The sequence below is a fragment of the Desmodus rotundus genome, chromosome 5 (assembly GCF_022682495.2).
Source record: "Desmodus rotundus isolate HL8 chromosome 5, HLdesRot8A.1, whole genome shotgun sequence".
In the NCBI taxonomy this organism is placed as follows: Eukaryota; Metazoa; Chordata; class Mammalia; order Chiroptera; family Phyllostomidae; genus Desmodus; species Desmodus rotundus.
This window is the reverse complement of record NC_071391.1, coordinates 92,024,983-92,039,549: the sequence shown is the minus strand read 5'-3', so window position 1 is coordinate 92,039,549 and position 14,567 is coordinate 92,024,983. Positions and strand designations below refer to the sequence as shown.

Genomic DNA, 14,567 nt, shown 5'->3' with positions numbered 1-14,567 from the left:
ATTCCAAGGGGAGGGAAGCAAAGACCCTACTCTCCAAGCCCTATCACCTAGATGGTCTGTGGGAACTGGGGTTCCCTAGACACAGGCTGGGGAGGGGGCAAAATATCAGCCATCACAGTGGGTTGAAATTTCTGATATTGTAAAGTGGAGTGTGTGTGAGAGAGAGCCCTGGTTAAAGGAGATTTTGAGGTGCCTGGATGGAGTGAGGAATTGGTATGGAGGCAGGGGTGGCTGAGGCTAGGCACAAACTACAGGCTTTCATGCCCCAAGGTTCCCCTTCAGTCTTAGGTACGGGCAGAAGGGCAGGGTTAGATACCCAGTCTGTGTGATGACAAGAGCAGGGATGGGGTTGGGATGGGAGAGTGATGCTGTGGGACTCCCGATTCCCTGGCAGGCAATTAACTTTATTTTTACTCTAGGCTTAGTAGTAAGGACAGGGCAGAGAAGAGAAGGTGAGGCAGAGCAGGTTTGAGGGGAGGACTTCAGTGATTTTTTCCCAGCATGCCTCGGGCCACTTCTCTCACTACAAATCTCAGTCTCAAGCCAGTTGGTTGTCATGGAAACAGGCTGGAATAGAACAGATGGTCTCCACTAGCCAAATTCCAATTAAACAGGGCAGAGATGGATCAGAAAGGGGGTGTGATATGACTAGGCCACAGAGGACTCTGCCCCACAACCACACCTGCCCACCCTAGCCTACCTCAGAGTGGAGAGGAAGCCTCTGGTCACTTCCAGCAGAGCAGGGGCTAGATCAGAAAGAGTTTCTGGGAGGGTGAGGGATCTCACATAGATGGAGAATGCTGCCTGGAGGTGGGTAGTTATTCCTACCCCCACCTCTTCAATTCTCGAAGGTGCAGGGCACACATGTGGATCTACAGAAACACTGAAACAAAGATACCTACATGCATATTTTCACACCAAAGCACAGATGTGCAAATAGTTCTGTATATGTAGATATGTATATGTATGTGCATGTTTACATGCACAGAAACACATGGGATCATGTGCACAAAGGTTAACTAAAGTCATTCAGCAGAGACACACTCTTAGAACTGTCCAAAGAAAACACTTTGGAAAATATAGTAATTTAATTCATTTTACTTAATAAATAAATATGAATCTATCCAGTACCTGAAAGTAGGGATTATACACACACACACAAGTGATAAGGTCACAGGCTCAAGGACACAGGATAAATTAACTAACAATATGGCAGGAAGTGCCTGACAATAGTAGGAGGAAATGATAAATTGGGAGATAAGAGAAGGAAGGGCCTTGAAGGCTGAGTGGGAGTTTGCCAGGCAGTGTGGTAGGGTCCTCCAAGCAAAAGGGACAGCAAAAGCACAGGCCTGGTAGAATGAAAGGTGAGAGATGGCGTGTAGAGAGGACAAGCCCGTTGTAAGTAGACTTTGGAGTGCAGAGTAGCTAGTGGAAGGGAAGACTCCAGAACAACCTTGGGTATAGGTGGCCTAATATGTGACTCAAACACTAATACCCACACATAGAAATGTGGTAGCATACACCTGCCTGCAAAGCCACACATCGACGCACAACTTCAGACATATAACCACAGAGCCCCTAGTCCCCAGGGCTCAACGCATAGGAGGTAGTTAGTAAATGCTGACTAAATGAAAAAAGATGCTTTTGTTTGCTGCAAACAACATGAGTGGGTATGGGATGTGTCAGGAGAGAGGGAACCATGAGAAGTTTTCCCATCTTGGCCATGGGGTTTAAACAAAGTGCCAAGAAAACAGAAAGGTATGCAGAAGAAGAAAACCTCATAACTTCTTTCTCTCTGCTGCATAGAATTCCATTGTGTAAATGTACCACAGATTTTTGATCCACTCATTTGCTGATGGGCACTTAGGTTGCTTCCAGTACTTGGCTATTGTAAATTGTGCTGCTATGAACATTGGGGTGCATAGGTTCTTTTGGATTGGTGTTTCAGGGTTCTTAGGGTATAATGCCAGCAGCGGAATTGCTGGGTCAAAGGGCAGTTCCATTTGTAGTTTTCTGAGGAAATTCCGTACTGTTTTCCACAGTGGCCTCACCAGTCTGCATTCCCACCAACAATGTACTAGGGTTCCCTTTTCTTCAGATCCTCTCCAACATTTGTTGATTTGTTTATGTTGGCCACTCTGACTGGTGTGAGATGGTACCTCATTGTGGTTTTAATTTGCATCTCTCTGATGGCTAGTGATGGGAGCTTATATCCTTTGCAACAGCATGGATGGAACTGGAGAGCATTATGCTAAGTGAAATAAGCCAGAAGGTGAGGGACAAATACCATATGATCTCACCTTTAACTGGAACATAATCAACAAAAGTAAAAAGCAAACAAAATATAACCAGAGACATTGAAGTTAAGAACAATCTAACAATAGCCAGAGGGGAGTGGGGAAGGGATAGTGGGGAGAGGGGTTTTCAGGAACTACTATAAAGGACACATGGACAAAATCAAGGGGGAGGGTGAAGGTGGGGGAGGGAGGTGGGTTTGGCTGGGGTGGAGTGGAGGGATGGGGAGAAAAGGCATACAACTGTAACTGAACAACAATAAAAATAAAAATAAAATATTAAAAAACAGTAAACAAACAAACAAAAAAAGAAAACCTCATAACTTACTGGGGTTGAGAAAGAGGGGAAGCCAGCCAGCCAACTTCCAACAGTTTACTGTGCACTTATGGAGCACCTACTGGGTATAAGGCACTAAACTAGAGCTTGCAGAGTTTTTAAGGTTGAGTCCTCTCTTTCAAAGTGCTCAGGGTCTAGGGTGAAGAGAAGAGAGAAAGTATTATGAGACAGGGAGGGTGGTCTCAGAGGAGGGAGCTATTTGGGAACTAGTTATTTCACAGGTGGATATTCTGGGGCTCTGGGCTCAGCCAGCAGCAGGAGCCAAGGCACAGGGGCAGGAGTGGAAGAGCAGGGAGCTAACTTTGGCTGGAACCTAGCAGTGGGAGATATTTTTTGAAAAGTAGGTTCCGGCCACAGCCAAGAACCTAGACCAGTGGTTCTCAACTGGGGGTGACTTTGCCCTCCCACCCTCTACCCTGGGACATTAAGCAGTATATAAAAATTTTTTTATTGTCACATGGTGGGGGGAGGAAAAGGATGCTACTAATATCTAGTGAGTAGAGGCCATTGATGCCACTAAACATCCTCCAATGCACAGGACAATCCCACACAGCAAAGAACTGCCTGGCCTAAAATCAATAGTGCTGGCCTAGATCATGGGTCTGTACTTAAGTGAGCAGCACTGGGGAGCTCACAAGGGCTCAGACAGAGCAGGAGCATGATGTGTAATCTTCTCGCTCTGATGGTGTGCAGGCTACACAGAGAGAGGGAGAGGCTCCAGGATGTCTCAGAGTCGGGTGGTGGTAGCACTGGGGAGGGGTCCTGCAGAAACAAACCAATAAAAACAGGTAATAAATCAGATACGGAGGGTAAAGGAGAGGAGTCACAGCTGCAGAGGATGGCAGAACTGGGGTTCTGAGCACAGAAAGGGAAGAGTTCATCATGGGCTGTGTTCTAGGAAAAGAAGGGTGAGGTGGCTCTGGGCTGTACACAAAGCATAAGGCTGCAGTATCCAATGGGAGGTCAGAAAAGTTGGCCCAGGGTGCGGGTCTGGCTGGAGTTGGACAGAACATTTTGGGCAATTGTTCTCTTATGTCCCACATCCTCCCTGTCTCTCCTACATTCATAGATTCTCTCTCCCCCATCCAGAAGACACTCTAGGAGATGTTAGCCTTCTTCCACGTGTGCCCATTTCTGGCCTCCCTCAGGCTGCTGTGGTCACTCTCCTCTGCAGCATCCTCCAGCCACTCCTACTCCACCTCCAGGTCTCAGTATCAAGGTCATTCTCCCAGGGATGCCCCCAGGTGTGAGTCAGTGTCTCCTTCACAGCCCTGTGCACCACCTAGGGAACAGTGATGATACTGATTTGTATACAGGACATCACTACTTGACTCCTAGCCCCAGTTCGTGCAGAGGATTAAAACAGGCAGGAGAGGTTTCTGTGTCCCTTGCTTCAGGTCTTGCCTCCTTTCCCTTTTGTCCTTTCTTTGCCACCTCCCCCTACCCTGACCCCATGACCTACAAAAACAGCCCTAGAAAGAACTATTCAGACAGACATCAGGATGGGATTGCACCAAGGACCCTGAGGAAGAGGCATAGAAACCTGGGCATCCTCCACTGGGAAGCTGTCCAGTAGTTAGAGATGACAATGCCACCAGAAGGCCAACCTCAAGGACATGTGGTTCACTCTCCTCCTCACTCTAAACCTCCAATTCTGCTTTGATACATGGCAGGGTTACCTGGTCTTCAGGTGCCTCCTGAGACATCAGCCTTTGAATAAAGCCTTTAATCTCAATTTGCATTGCTTAAAGTACTTTTTCTTTACACACAGTACCTGCCTCAAAGAACCAGGTAGAACACACATGATGCTCAAAGAACATATGTTAACTGACTAATCTCATCTAAAGGATTACCCACAGGGTTACACCAGGACCCCATCTGGCCAGTCAAGTGAGTCAATGGGGCTGATGGCACTGACAAGGAGAATAACTAGAGAGAGATGCCCTTTGGGGTGGTCGCCCTTTGGGGTGGTTGTAGGGCCTGCCCTTGCAGCAGAAAATATTTAGAAGCATCCAAAGAGCCTATGGAAGGAGGCTAGTGAAAACAGGTCTCTAATCTCTCTTGGAGATTAAATACCAGGATGTCTCTGGAGGCCAGAAACCAGATGGGAGACAGGAAGAAGGAGCGGGTAGCCCAGGGGAGGGGTGGAAGCAGGGACTCCTTTACAGGGGCTTGGGAATAGCCTAGAAGTATATCTAGGGTTGGAGGTGGGAGAGATAAAATTGAGGGAAAAAACACCAATGATTTATTAACCAGAGTTACCAATTATTAACCAGCTAGACTCTTGGACTTGAGGGGCCAATTTCTGGCTTTATCTTATATCACTATTGAATCCCAAGCACCTCTGGAACTCCTCACCTGCACCACGTCTCCCAGTCCGTCTCCCTCCCTGCAGACTATCTCCAGCCTGGCCTTGTTCTTATCTCCCAGTTTCCTCTCCTCCTCTTCCCTCCCTTCCCTTCCCTTTTCTGTGGCTGCTGTTCTGGAGTATCAACCCCTACTCCCAGCCCTTTGGGGTATCAGGAGAGAATGGGATAACAGTGATTTAAACTATTATTTGGGGCATGTCCTCATGCTTGTTTGGTCTGTGTGACCTGGAGGCAATCCTAGGGATCTCTCCCTGCTCAGCCTCATGGTTTGGCTAGGAGAGTCTGGAGGTACCTGGAGGAGGGAAGAGGAAGCATGAGAGTATGCCATCCTGCTGGGCCCTGAATCCCCTGCTAGGGAGGGGTCTGGTGCCAGGGAGGGTGGCAAGGAGCAGCAAGTCTGGGGGATATGGGAGAAGGGGCTCCAAGTCAAGCTTCCTGGACTTTGGGGCAGGAGTGCTGGAGCTGATTAGAGTGAGGGTACTTTGTGGGGGGCAGATCCTGAGTAGCCTCCTCTTTGGGGTTCCTTCCTGGTTTTCCAGGAGCCCGTGGGCCTGAGCCCCTAATGTACCCTTCCCGAGTTGATCATCTTGCAGAAGTCACAGCAGCCCAGCTGAGGGACCCTCCTCTCCAACTCCCACGCAGCATGCTGGGCCAGGAACTGCAGGGAGGGCTCCTGAGCCTTGTTTTCCAGCCCCAGGGAACCAACCTTCTTCTAGATGAAGGGTCCCTGGGTGCACAGGAGCTAATAACAACCAAGTGGTATGAAGACTTGCTCATACCAGGCACTGTGCTAATCACTTGAGTTATTTACTTCTTTGAAACCTCCAATGATCACGCCCCCATTTTACATTGAAGGGAATTCAAATTTAGAAAAGATAATACACAGATATATACACAGGCACATGTTAGTAATAAGAGGTGGAGACCACTGGCTCCAAAAAAGCCCAGTGGTTTCAGTCAATTTTCTGGGGAAAAAATTGCCAAGCCAGTTATTTGTGATCTTATAGACAAAACAATTATCTAAGAATGACCTCTCCATACTCCAACTGGCTGCTGGGGGGCAGTGCAGATTCTGCCTCAGACAATCATTATCTTTGTCTGCCTCTCCCCCAACTCCATGGAGCTGGGTGAGAACCCCTTGCCTCCATGGGGGGAGAAGATAGCAATCAAACTGCAATCAGGTAGAGGTGTCTCCCCACAGAACATGTGACCTTGGGCACACACATAGCATGTACCTCATGTGCACACATAAACCATAAACCTGTCTCACACACACAGAGCACATAAAAACACTTGTAAAGAACACATAAACTGTCACAAATTATCAATACCACACAAACTGTACACAAATGCCAAGGGATGAAAGTAATGGAGTGATGGGAGATGGAGAGGAGAATTGGGCCATTCCCTGGGGGCTGGTTTCCAGAGAAGCTGCCAGATAGCACTGTCTGCCCTCTGCCCCAGACTCCCTGGAGGGAAGAGGGAGCCATAGAGATCTTTCCCAGCTATCCCTGAAACAGTGCTGAGAAGTGGGTGCCAAGAATTGTCACTGCGTCCCCTACTCTATCACCACCCCCTTCAGTACTGACCCCTGGAAGCCCATTATCTGACTCCTGGGAGAGGACCAGGGTGGGTGGGGTGCTGGGGCCTGGCAGAAGCAGGCACAGAGGAGCAGGGGGCTGCTGAGTAAGTTCTCCAAAGGGCCATTCATCAACTGAGTGGGGATAATCATGTTGCTCAGTACTGATTACTCTCTGGGTACCATAAACACAGGGAATAAATCTGGGAAGGGGCTGAATAGAAGGGTGTCTTGGCAGCAGGGCTGGCCACCCTGCCTGGGAAGGGGGAGTAGGTCCATCCATCATTCTGAGACATGCAGCAATCTAGGCCAATAAGATCAGGACAGTTCAGGGGTGGGTGAGGTAGGCAATCATAATAAGATCATCCAGAGCAGTGCGGCTGCTTGGCTCTGATTTTACGTATTTACACTGGGGAAGAAGCCTGTCCCTGCCTCCACTCCAGTTTTTACCCAGGAGCTGCTGTAGAAACCTCTGCCATTGACTCAAAAATCTCAGAGGAAGCCTGGCTCAGAGGGCAGAGAAGAGGTATATGAAAATGACTTAGCTCAACAGCATCATCCTGGGGCAGGCAGGCTCTGGACAAAGCTGGTCCCTTTCTACTGAAAAGGGCAATCCTTAGGTTTAGATGGAGGTCAGGTGGGTGTTAAACCCTTCTTCCTCCTATTGCTTCCAAGCAGTTCCTGGGTATAGGTCACATTCCAGTCCCAGGAACCGACCTCGTAGCTCTGACCTGTGTCTGGGCCACAGAGGCTGCTCTGTAATTCAAGCTAATGGGGCATGGATAATAGAGAACAGCACAGGGTTTAGGACGAATTTCTATTTGGCACTGACATATATCAGATGACTTTTGCAATTGAGTTACCTTCCTAATTAAGGAATAGAGTTTGTGAGGTCTGAGTCCACATGATGATCTTCAGGGCCAGCTGGAGTGTACTATTAGTCCTCAGCCACAACACTGGGAACAGTTTTGATTTTCTGCTCCCATGATCCTCTTTCCTGGGACAGTTCTCTACCCCAGCTGCAAGGGTGCTGTTGTCTTTGCCCCCTCCTACCACCCTCCCTGTTCCTGAACCTGCCGATGGCAGAGGAAACAACAGTCCTTTCAATCCAAGATCAAAGCTGCAAGCACAAGTGAACATCCTAAGTCCTCCCTCTCTCTGCTCCTATCCCCAGGGTGGGACCCCTTTGGGATTCTGGGTGAGGTCAAGAGAGACCAAAACCTTCCAGAAGCTTGGGACAGGCCCTGGCATAGGATCACCTTGCTGAGCCATGGACCCATCCAGGATCTGAGGTCAGCCTGGGAACACCTTCTTGGGGAAGTTCCAGGCAGATTCTTTGAAAGAAGCTATTACACCCACCTCTAGTCTCACACAGTGAATCATGGTAGGAGGCCCCCAAATGGTATCAGTGATGTCCAAAGACTCAGGAGATAAAATAATGATAATATCAAGGCATTTTCTTCTAGCAAGCCACATTCATATTCCCAAGACACAACAAAGTGACACTGGAAGGATACACCAGGAATGTGATGATGGTACTTGTAGTACTTGTAAGGTATACACAAGACACAGCAGTAATGACTACTGAGAATCTCTGATGATAAGCACTAATAACTCCCCAAATACTCCAGGGGTGCACCAGGTTATTTCTGCAGCATCAAAGGGAGAAAGATGGTAAGAGATAAGGTGCTATGCAGGGGTAGCACTATGTGGGGGGGTGGGCATTCTGGAAGCAAGGTTTTGTATTACTCCAGGCTTAGTAAGCTGTCTTCCTCCATCTCCTACCCACTCACCCAGAAAAGAGGCAGTTTAAGCAAGTGGTATGATCATGGACACTGAGCCTGACTTCACAGATTTGAATCCTGCCACTTACTAGCTGTATTATCCTGTGCAAGGTAACCTAACCTCTGCCTGGGCCTAGTTTTACCATATGTAAAAATGGGGAGAACAGAAGTACCTTCCATGTCAGTTGCGGGAAGATTAAGTAAGTTATTATATGTAAGATGTTTACAACACTATCTGAGTGCCCAAAAGCTCTTGAGAAAAGTTTGCTAATAAGCCACCATGTAGGTAACTAGCATGTATTACCAGCCTATGATAGGCTGATGCTGCATTAGGCCCTGGGGATACCAAGCCCTGTCTGCAATGGACCCCATCATTTTAGAGCTCTGTCTTATGGAGAAGATAAATCCTGGGCTCCATAACTATATAGCGAGATGCAGAACTGTATTGCCACTGGGTGGCATAGATGAAGTGCTGGGGTGGGGGCTTTGAGATGAGAAGAGTTATCCCCAGGTGGGGGTTCATAAAGACTTCATGACAGAACTGACTTTTGACCTCAGTATTTAGATATGAGAAATAAGAGAGAACTTTGTGGGGGAATGGCATGTGCACTGTGGTGCGAAAGCATGGGGCATGAATAAAGGGGTGTGTGGTTGTGTGGGCCTGACCATGTTGGGGAGGGCAATGGGAGATGAGCCAGGATGGAGCAGCCAACAAATACCTCTACGCCTGTGAGTGTTTTTCTCAGGTATGTTTTAGGTACATTCATCCAAGAAGCAGTGTGGGTAGATTGGAGCCAGAGAGCCAGGTGTCAAGGAGAGAAGTGAGCCAGGGGCTGCTGAAACAGTCTGATATATAAGGATGTTGCCACCAGTCCCTCCTGCAGTGGAGCCACATCAAGTGGCAGCAAGGCTGGTTTGGGTCAGAGGTATCTTCTCTACTTCCTTCATCTTAGCAGCTGGCAGCATTTGCTCACAAGACACCTGGGAGTGATGGAGGGGGTGCCTGGGGTGCTGATCAGGGGCCAGATAATGGGAGCCCATGGAGGCAGCCTATCCAGCCCACTTGGGGCTTACACTCCAGACAAGCTGTAGACAGTGCCCTCACAGGGGCCAGTGCTGGTCTCTCCATTCCCCTTTTCTCCAGAGCAGGGCTAGACTGCTGTCTGCAGGTTGGCACTCCCATCTCTGCTGACTGACTTGGCAGAATGACTCCCTTGACTCATGGTCTGGCTTGTATGACCCCCTCCATGGAAACAGACCAAGTCAGCCCATGTACGCCTAAGAACTAGTTATTTGGGACCAGCACTTACTTTCCTCCCCAAGACTCAGGCACTGAGAAGGGGCAAGCTTTCCTTTGCTCTTGCCTTGTTTTTCCTGGTGACATCCACTGAGCCCTGGTGGTATTCTGGTGACCAGCAGGTATGTAGGATTGCAGGGCAAGTAAAGCAGAGAAGGGAGGATATAGGCAGAGAGGAGCCCCTGGTTGTCAACAGGCATTGGAATCTGCTGAGAAAGAAGTTTGGTCTTTGGTAAAAGGAACCCACGATGGAACCCAAGGCTCCATCACAGTGATTGTGGGCAAGTCACTATATTTGCAGGAAGGGGGTGGGACCAGGAAGCCCCTGCCAAGACTTCCAGCTGGTGAAATTGTATCTAAAGCGGAGGGGCAATGCCTCCACCATGAGGTCCCCAGGTCTGTACCCCCACCTTCTGAACAGAAAGATGAGCCAAGATTGAGGCCAAGGCCATTGTGAGGGTGCCAGACTTCATCTCTGCTGCTAGGACATGTCTCTCAGTGTCTCCAGACCTATGGGTGTGGGTGGGTATGCTGTCTCCCATGCCCAAAGACTCTCCTCCATGGAATGGTGACTTGCTGAGCTTCTCAGCAGGCTCCTTCCATAGAAGGTACACTCATGAATAGCCCTGGAGGGAGCAGTGCCCTTGTCCCCTTCAGGCAGGGAGCAGAAGTGAGGATCCAAGTGGACAGAGGAGCCCATATTTCCAGCTCTGGAAGCTTGAAGTCCAGGACTGGGGAGAGGGGTTGAAGTGAGGAGGGGAAAGGACTCCATTTAAGCCCACAGGTCAAACTCAAACTCGCAATCGGAGGGACATTCTTATGACCATGGCCACTGGCCTGTTTTGCTGCCTGGGCCATGCCTGCAGCTGTGTCCCAACAGAGCCACCAACCAGCGGAACTAATGAGATCCAGGCCAGTGGTAGGACAGGTTTTATTGTCTGTGGCTTGGTAATGAGACTCCTCATAAACTGGGAATAAAACTGGGGTCTGCATAGAAAAGAGAGGGATGGGAGGTGGCCCAGGAGTGGGAGTTGACTCTGCCTGCTAAATCTCATCCTCTTCCCCTCTCTGCTGCTCCATCTAGTCCACAGTGCTTTTAGAGCACTGTTCTTTGCCCCAGGGCCAGGCCCACACCCTGGCCCTATGCCTGCCTGTGCCCTGGGGCTGTGTGCTCACACTTCAGAGGCCCTGCCTTTGTCTTAGGAGATCCCTAGGGATGATGCTTTAGCTTCTTGAAGGACACCCTCCCTCCCTCTTGGCCCCCCTGCCAGTCTGTTGGATGTCTTGTACTCTGCCAGCCTGAGACCCGGGCTCCATGGTCAGCTCTAGTTGGATCACCCTCCAACCAATGTCCTCAACTGAACCCCAACTTCCCCAAGGAGCTGCCGTGCCCTGGCTTGTTGTGGAGGGAGAGTGGTAGTGGCTGGTGAAGCAAATGCCCATCTCACTAGACATGTTCTATCATGGCCCAGCTTAACCTCTTCTGTATCTGTCTACCCAGTTCATTTCATTTCTTTATCTACTAAATTTGGAGTCAGAAGACCTGCCATGTAGTTTGGCTACAGTGGTGTGAGATGGTCAGCACATTACCAAAGCTATCTCACTTTCCTCCTCTATGAAATGGAAGAACTAATACCATTCACTCAGAGTTACTCAGAGGGTCAACTGAAAGAAGGTAGGAGCTGTAAAAAGTGCCGCAACATTTTTATTATTGGTGAAAGGATTCAATATGCAACAGGAGAAACTGAGACGCTTTTCTGCCAGTGAGCAGGAGGTGACTCTAGGAGGATTCTCAACCTACGTTGCTGTACGATATCACTGAATAAGATGGTACCAGGAACTGCTGGAGAGAGGGTCTTGTTGCCCACCCTTTCCCAAAATGTATAAGTTTGAGGGAAGGCAGGGGCTGGCCCCAAACCCTCTCTGACAGCCCTAGGCTGCTGCCATAGTGGGTGCTCCAGATAGGCAATGGTGCCCAGTTGTGCCAAATCTGGGAGAAAGGTAGGTGCTGGGGAGAACCCTTGGTGAAATACAGAACAAAGGCTGTACAGCTCCTGATGCTTGTGCAGCACCCAACCCCCAGGGTAGGGTGCCTACAGCCAGCCAGGCCACCCCAGCCCCTCAGGGCTGCCACAGCCTTTACCATAATTTCCAGATAGGGGCAGGGGCACACTGCCCAAAGCAGCCCCTGGTTAGAGACAAAGGAAGTGAAGTAGCAGTGGGTAGGCAGCTGAAGAGGGGACCAGGACCACTCAGAGGAAAGGCACAGGGAATAGGAGTAGCTACTACTTACTGAACATTTATCATATGCCTTGTGATGTGCTAAGCACATTTCATACATTGTTGTTGATCTAGCCTTCACAAACTTCTTTTGAAATCTGTATAAACAGAAACCCATTTTACAGATGGGAATGTTGAGGCCCACAAAGTGGCTTAACCAAATCCACTTAGTTAGCAATTGGTAGAGCTGGGTTTCAAACCTAGTCCACCTGACCCCACTTTGCTGTTTCATTATGCAGGGCAGCCAAATAGTATAATCTCTAGGTTGTAGGGAGCGAACCAAGTTATCTGCCCTTCTCTTTTAACTAGAGTGTACAACCACTCCTGCTCTGCCCTGGAAGACTATAAAGGCACAGATACCATAGGTCCCTGAGAACATATACCTATTGCTTCTTCCTTCACCTCAGGATAAACCTTGGAATTATCCATTTTCCTGAAGAGCCTCCAGTCTGCTGTGCTGTCAGGAAGTCTTTATTTGTATCCTTCTCGGGTCTCTCCTGCCTCAGAGTTCATCTTTCCTTGTGGAATGGGTCAGGGTTCGGATATTAAGTAAGATGTGTTTTCTCCTATTTCTTCCCTTTCTCCGTCTCCCAACTCCAAATAGCACAATAGAATCTAGAGTTTAAAGGGTTAACTGGACTAAGGGGTGTTATCTTCAGCTCAGGGCATTTCCTTTGCAAGCTGATCCCTGCTCAGATCTTAAGTTACCTCCTGCCCAAGCCAGCACATCTGCTGCTGGCTTTGCAGACCTGGTCTCTAAGAAGAGGGTGGGCATAATGGTGGATAGACACAGGGTGTCAGGCTGCCAGGACAGCTCTCTTTCTTTCTCCTTGGCCCTCATTCCCACTTCCCTTTCCAACAAAGGGGCTGCCACTTTCTGCTGCATGGACCAGGGATGCTTTTAGGCACATGTATGTTGCCCACCTGGACACACATATGATTCTACAGGGCTGTTCATGGAGGACCAAAGCCCACATATATACTCCTTTTTAAATGCCCAGAATATGCCACATTTCCCGTCAGATGATGCTTTTCTCCAAGTATCCATGCAGGAAGCAAAGGTGCTAATTTGGTAGCTGAAAACCTATCTCCTGAGGTCCCTCCCAGCCATTCAGGGATCCTGAGAAGTCTCAGGGCAAGCCAGGTCCCAGTTAACACCAGGTTCTACTAGAGCTCTGTTTGCTGGGGAAGCTGACAAGAGTGGAAAAGTCTTTCTAGGTAAGCATCTCCTGCAAGGATGCAGAGGCTCAGTCTAAAGCCACAGGCAGAGCACAGAAATAAAGTAGTGTCCAGGCTTGCTACTCCTTAATTACCTGGAAGCCTGTGTTAGAAGGAGCTGGCTAAAGGCACATCCTAAATCTCCTCCCAAAATCATTCTCACTGACACTGACGTAACTATAGATATTAAGGCTCAGAGTCACCCACAAAATCCTAGCTGGAAAGACACAGGAAATCATTTATATGAGAATATACATTTGATGTATAACCCCGGTGACCCATAAATACCAGGGCTTATACCTTCTTGTCCTAGTGCCCATGGGCCTGCACGTGCACAATGAGGTGTAGAGAACTAACTCAAGCACACAAAGCTTTGCACATGTGTTCATGTATCCACTCTATACTGAATTTGAGACTATACATAGACTGTCAGAAATGTTATAGCCTAAGCCCCACAGCTGGCTAATGTACATTCTACTCTGACACAGTGGCTAACATTCAAAGTAAAAAAAAAAAATCAGAAAAACAGGTGAACATACAGATGCCCTCTTTGTCCCTCTTTCAGTAGGAGCCATTCAATTTACCAGATTAACTAGGAAAGAAACAATCAGGAAGAATTGAAGGTACAGTCCCTTGGGTGTTTTGTTTGCAATGGACGATGAACATTAGTCAGCTGCTAAGCAATGGCAGTATCATAGACATAGCAACTGGGGTTTACCCTCTGCCCCCCAGCCTGGCCCACTGCACAAGGGTTCTGGCCTGTGACACCATCCTGGCAGCATACAACTGGGCCCTAGGTCAGATAGTGGCCAAGCATACCATGTGAGAAATGGGGAGAGAGGAAAATAAGCCAAGAACCCTGACACTCCTAGTTTCAAAGGAAGCCAACATAACAGCAAGCTCTGCACAGGTGCAAAGAAGGGTTGTGCTGTGGTCAGACAGGTCTTCTGAGGGTGTGCATGACACCTGGGGTGTGTGTTTTCTTTCCAGACAAAAGGTTTGGAGAAGCCAATTAGGCAGGGTGTGGTATAGGTGGGACACCAGCTCTGCACTTGCTTCTTAGGCAAGGTTCTCTACCTCCTCCCTGGGCTCTTCCTGTCCCTCTTTTGGGACATAGCCCCTATGCCTCACTGGCTCTCTCCTCTGAGCTAACTAAAGGGAGGTTGTCATCTCAAGTCCTGTGGAATGAGGACCACCCTGCCTGGTAAAGTCTGTGTTGCTGAAAACACGCTTCTGTGTTTACACTTCAATAGCCAGATTGGGAGTGTTCTGAAGTCAGCAGGCCATCACACACACCAGGGGTTCCCTGACTCCCACCCCCTCTGTGGGTTCCTCTCCTCACCCCTCCATGCTCAGGAGAACCCAAAAAAGAGCATCAGGCTGGCAAGTACCCTGAGAGAAGCAGCAGC

At 48.8% G+C, this 14,567-nt stretch overlaps 1 protein-coding gene across 6 annotated transcripts in view; it reads right to left on the bottom strand.

Moving 5' to 3' along the window:
- NECTIN1 (nectin cell adhesion molecule 1) overlaps positions 1–14,567 on the bottom strand; it is a 92,163-nt gene that overhangs the window by 74,406 nt on the left and 3,190 nt on the right. Inside the window, exon 2 of one of the 6 annotated variants that reach the window (XM_045202987.3) lies at positions 2,623–2,765. The exons of the other annotated variants lie outside the window; for them this stretch is intronic. The gene's annotated coding sequence lies outside the window, so the exon portion shown is untranslated. The remainder of the gene's footprint in view (positions 1–2,622; positions 2,766–14,567) is intronic. 6 annotated transcript variants of the gene reach the window in all.